The following is a 6699-nucleotide window of genomic DNA, read 5'->3' on the forward strand; positions in this document are numbered from 1 at the left end:
CCCGTGTATATTCACATCACAACCTACCTTTTTCTTCTATATTGAGTTTTTTGAAGGAGAATATATGTGAGATGTTAAAGAGTTAATTATATTATGAACAACAAAAAATGGTGTTTTATTGATTGAGTTGTAGTGAAATGAAATAGTGATATTATTTGCAGAATGGAAAAATGAGTGAGAAAGGAAGTGATAAGAGTTGAAGAGAGAGAGTGTTTGTTCTTGAAATATGGGCAGCAGCCATGTGCAGTTGAGCTAGTCTCTGGAAGCAAGCATAGGTTATTTGAGAAGTTATGAGACAAAATTCCGCAAATAATGGTCAACAAAATTAGAACCAACACACATGCATGCTCACAGTTGTTAACTTCCACTGTTTTCTTTTTCTCTTATGGAAACATAAATGAGGAAATTATTTAATTATATACTGTTCAAAAAATCGAGTAATTTTTCCAAAAAAAAAACACTAACAGAAACAAATAATATTGAATAGTATAACAGAAAAAAAAAAGCATAATACCAATAGAGCGCGAAAAAATAAAAAAAAAATAAAAAGAAAAAACACATAAAAAATTGTTAATGGAGTTCGACCAGTTTAACCTAATCTCCCAACACAGCTGAAACAGTCCGTTTTTATTATTATGGGAGAATATATTACAAATTAAAATATTAACAATGAATTTATAACCCTTAAACTTCCTCCTAAAATAATTCTCAGAAGAGACTTGAGATTAAACCAAAATCAACTTATACTTCATTGTTTTTTTCAATTTTCTATCTTATTAACTTTTTTAATTATTTATAAGATAGTATACCTATGAGAAGAGTTAGAATGATGTATTCAATAAATATATATTACGATTTGTGCAATAACAGTTAATAATGATTTTTTTTACAACAGAGGAAAAATAGGTTAAGAAGAGAATAATAGAGGGTAAAATAAATTATATAGTGGAAATAGATAAACGGAAAAATAAATTGTAAAATTATATTGCAAATATAGCATTATTGTGCATATATTTTTTTTTATGAGTAACGGTCAACAAATTCAGCATCAACACCCATGATTTAAACTATAGTAGTTAATTATATAAGTTTGTATGTCTGTTTGGTTTCTGATATCTTATGATTCCATGCACAAAGATACAGGTGACAGCAAAATCCATAACTACCCAAATACTTTAAAAATATTCTGAAGATACCTATTCAAGTTTACTCAGTCCAAGTAATTATTTTTTTCCTACTAGATTCTCAAGTTATGAAACAGTTTTTAGACTTTACAAATAGGAGGTAATTGATATAATTTTGAGCTAATAAGATTCTAATTTATAAATTCTAAAATAATAAATTATAGCTTATTAGATTAAAAATATTTATTAAAATTAGTGAGTAAGTTAGTTGATAAATTGTAAACTAATATAAAAAAAATATAACTAATTAGCTTTATCATATAAATAAAACTTATTTTTTTAAAAAGTATATTATTATATAATTATAATTTTAGATCTTATAAAATGATTAAATTCTTATTAAATTTTTTAGTTTATTTTTTTTAAATTTATATAAATTAATTTTATTTAAATATTTTTACTTATCAGATCAAACTGGTGTCATATTATTATTATTTTTACAATTTTCATATACATAATAGAATATTAGTTACTTTAACTTATAATGCTATTTTTTTTTCAATTCAAACTATGTAAAAAAAATTAAAAAATAACTCAACCAATATTAAAAATAATGTAATAATTAAAATAATTTTTAAATACATTTTTCTTTAACCCAAAATAATAAAGAAAGACAATCTTATAATATAGGCAACAATTGAAAATAGATAATAATATAAAAATTAAGAATAATAGAAAAATATATTAAAATATGAAATATTTTAATGAAAGAAGATTAAATAAGATATCATCTAAAATATAGTTAAAAACTAGAGTATCTTACTAAATACTCTTAGTCAAATATATTAGATTTTTTAATCTGATTATTTTGTTGAATTCTCCTTAATCTAATGTCTTCACGTGATTCCCACAAAGTAGAGAGATTATTAGAAGTAGCACTAGACCACTTGTATTATATTTTTTAATCAAAGATTAAAGATGGTTTATTGTTAGTGATGTCTGAAACTACAATAATAAATTTCTGACAATGAGCTCTTCTCCACATTATTTCTCTTCAAGTGCTCAAAACTCAAATCATATCACATGCTAGCTTTTCACTCACTTTCATATAATTGTCTTTCTTTATAAAAGTTAAATCTATTGTTTTCTTAATCAATAAAAGTTAGTTGATGTATGTAATAATATACAATACAATATGTTTTACTAGTTTCTATTTCTTTAATTATATGAAGATCATTTCATTGAATCAGTGCAATGCATAGTTATACAGGTACATTTCCTTTTTTTTAATTGTGATAATTAATCTCTAAATATGTAATTACAAACTCTTGTATTTTTTAAGTAAAGAAATTAAATAATTTTTAACAATAAAATGCAATAAGAAAAACATGTAATGTATGAATTGGGTATATATTTTATTCAATTGTATCATTTCTAAACATTTTTATTTAAATCATATTAATTAAATTTTAATAATATAAAATTAATTATTTGTGTTTCGTTGCATTATATCCTCTTTCTGCTGAATGTTATCCCAGTAAGTACTTAAGAGAACAGAACTATGTACTTATATACATGGATGCTGGGGGTCCTTATCTTCTTGTAAATATTCTTAATACTAAAGTGAAAACTAATTGTAATTAATATCTTAAAAATGTAACATTATTTGTTATATTTACTAATAATTAGGAAATTTTATATAACATTATTTATTGTATTTACTAATAATTAGGAAAATTTATAGAAAAACAATTGAGTGGATATAAGATTAAAAAATCGGTGATTAAGGATTAAGAAGATGTTTGTTGGCTAGTTTCACATGCTTTTTTTAATTAGGACCTGACTTGATTATAATTAAGTATATTAATTATTTAAGAAAAAACGCATAATTTAAATGGTTCATATCATATAATTTAATTCCCAAAACAGGATTAAAATAACTTAAAATTAAATTATCAACCAATTAAAAATCACTTTAGATATAAATTTTAAATAATTATTAAAAGTTTATAATTGAGATGTGATTTAATGATAATGTAAAAAAATTATTTTAATTAAATTATTAAATAAAAATTTAAAATTTTGAGAGAATAATTTCCATTTACGCCTAAAACATATCAATTTAAGTTAAAACTCTTTTATAACTTATCATTTACTTTATTTCAAATAGAATATAAAGCTTCAAAATATTACGTAATGTTCACCCATTTAAGATTGAAAATGTTTGACGAAGTCGTTAAAATACTTTTTAGTAAATAAATTAATTACTTAATACGTCTGTTAAATATTATATATATATTTTCACGTTTCATTACTTTTACTTTATTAAAATAAATTATAACAATAAAATATGATTTTTTTAATAGAAATTAAAGAATGTTAAGGCATCACTAAGTTTATTTTATCTCAATTCACCACAAACAACATTAATCAAAGAAAGAAAGAAGAAATAAAAATAGTGGAGGAACAACCTGCCCTGTTTTATCAAATCTATGAGAAAACCACATATAATACTAGATGAAAATTATTAAATAACAATTAAACTTGAAAAAAAAATAATTAGTTACTATATTGATTAAATTAGATATTATTTTAGAGTCTAAAAAATTATTAGCATCTTAAATAATTTCTAAATTGATATATAAATTAACTACTATAAGGTTTTAACTACTAATATTTTAGATTCTAAATTAGTCTCTAAAAAACTAATAAAAATTATTTTAGAATATAAAGTAGTTAGAAACTAAAACCTTGTACTTAATGATTAAATTTAATTGTACTAAATAATAAATTTGACATTGAAGAATTAAATATAAAAATCTTGAAAAGTTTAAATAGGCCATGGTAAACAATATCTAAATCAATAGACTTAGAAACCATGCACATGACAACACTCTTGAAAAGCTAAGAGAACAATACTCAAAGGGGAAGAGGAAAAAAAGAGTAAATAGATGAGCATTGCCTTGAGAGTGGACTCAAAAAAAACTCTAGATGTAGATTTAGATAGTGAGAATCTGAATTTGATGGTCAAGAAGTTTTAAACCTCTTAAGAAACAAGAACAAAAGCAAAACCCAACAACTAAGCAAGACAAACAAGAAGAGTGATCAACCCTCTAGCATAATATGTTATGAGTGTGGTAAGCCTAGACAATCAAACCTAAATGTCCTTTATTAGAAACTAATCTTGTTGATGATTAAGAAATATAAGAAAATATTTAAAATGAAGAAAGCTTATGTTGTTTGGGAGGATAATGCCTCATCTTTTTCAAGTGTGTCTAACAACAACGAAGAAGAAGCAAACCCATATTTGTTGGTTGATAAATTTTCAGAAACCAATAGTGTAAGTAACACTTATTCTTCTAAAAATAAAAATGTGAAAAATAGGGAAATCATAAGAAAGGATGATTGAATTATGATTGAATTAATTTCTAAAAAATTTCACAAACATAGTCTCACTATAAGTCTAGTAAAATTTCTAGTTGAGATGCTAGATGATAAATATTTCGTTGATGAACTCATACAAATGTAAATTTAAACTAAGTTGACTTGTTGAAGCAGACTGACTTAACGAAGTATGATTTTATAAGTAGTTTTCAAAGTGGTACATCTGATGAAATACGAATTATGTTACTTCAACACTTCATCATATATTTATTCAAACAGACATATTTGAAATCTTATTTTAAATGAATCTCTTTTGTCTAAAAGGTCACAATAGATGCAACTTTTGAAACTTAAATGAATCACTTGATTGATGTATTTTCACATTTAAATTAACTTGTGATCATATCATAGTTCTTGCATCTAACCAAGAACTTATTTAAAATCTTAATTTTGAAAATACTATGATAAATACTTGTGACAATGCAACCTATGTTCTCTTTTCTTCTTCTTGATTGAAGAATTTACATAGGTGCTGGAAGAAGATAATCGTTGAGAGTTAGTTCCTGTCTATTGAGTAACTTCAGTTCTTCTTATGTCCTTTTTCGTCATCAAACTTGAATATAGTTGTTTCATTAAATGCACTTCATCTTTACACAAATATCCTTGATCGTTGACAATACTCGTCTCCATAGGTACATACCATTTTACACCAATTCATAGTAAAAGTGCACATTGTACAAGGCATATAGCTGGATCAGAGTTGACAATACTTTTTATGTTAGGAGGTTGGTGAAGAAAGTAGCTCTAGCTTTTTTCCAAAAAAGATAATTTTATGTTGAATTTGGCTCGCATCTTTAACATATCTCTTTGGTAGATGAACACTCCCTACAACATAAAATAAGCATCTAGATTTAGTTTGAAGTTTGAGGTTAGTTTAGTCTCTGTATGTATAATCTGAATTTTTATCCACGTTTCATCTGGTCTTGTATATGTCTTATCATACTTAAGAGAGGAGATCACAATGTTGTACCATTTATCAAATGAAACATTTACGTCTTACATGATCTATTGTTTTCATAAAGTTATCATCTTACAAACGAAACATGATCATGTTTTATACTTAACTATTTTTAGCACTCAAAAAAATTCTAGAGTATTGGACTTTTGCCTTAACAATAGAAAATGGTCAACTTCTTGATGCTTTCAATGAAATGTATGAATAAGTTAAAAGACTATCTTTTTAAAAACAATATATTAAAGGGAGATAATAGATGGTTAGAAAATAAAGTGAAGCAATTAGATGAGGAAAACTACAATTTGAAAACTAATGTGGAAAGTCTAGAAATGATTTATAATTCCTATTGTAGTTGTGAAGCTAATTTCAAAGTTAAATTTTATGAATGGGAATCTTGCAAGATTTTAGAAGGAAAAGTAAAATTTCATGAAGGTGAAGTTGCAAGATTAAAAATTGGAAAGTATAACTTGAATGTCATCTTTAATTCTCAAAGAGATGTAAATGAAAAATTTGGTCTTGGACTTAAACCAAATATAAAAATAATATTTTTTAGGGACCTAGTTAGATTTTTGATTTAGTTGTTTTTTCAAGGTGGAGCAAACGAAGTTTGAAATCTAGATATTCCTACAAAATATTCAGGTGAAAATGTTCCTTAATGTGAAATCTTTCTGTTTGAATCATTCGATACTCTTGGATGTTTAAGGTTTGTAGTTAAATTAATAATATACCTAGATGTATTAAATGTGTTTTTTTGAAAATGCTTTTAATACAGTATAATCTGTTCTTTTGCAATTTAAGTGATTTATTTATGATTTTAGAACACATTTTTCAAAATAGGCTAATATTTTTCAAAATAAAATTTTTAGAATGCATAAACACGCTTTCAAATATGGGTTTAGGGTCCAGAGAGTTTCAAAAATCCAACTCCACACGTTCTAAAGGCTTTTGCTTCCTGCACCCCTATTTTCCAACATGTATCCTCACAATTGGATGAAATGATTGAAAGCGTCTGCGCTACCATTGCAGCCACTATTGCACCATCACCACTGCAGAAAAAGAAGAGAAGGAGAACGTTACAGAGGAAGAAGAGAAAAAAAAACTCGTTCCAAAACACATGTCATGTGTTCCAAAAAGTTTGTTTTAGAAAACTCATTATATACACTAAGGAGAGTTTGT

Source organism: Phaseolus vulgaris, chromosome 2 (genome assembly GCF_000499845.2).
Source record: "Phaseolus vulgaris cultivar G19833 chromosome 2, P. vulgaris v2.0, whole genome shotgun sequence".
NCBI lineage: Eukaryota > Viridiplantae > Streptophyta > Magnoliopsida > Fabales > Fabaceae > Phaseolus > Phaseolus vulgaris.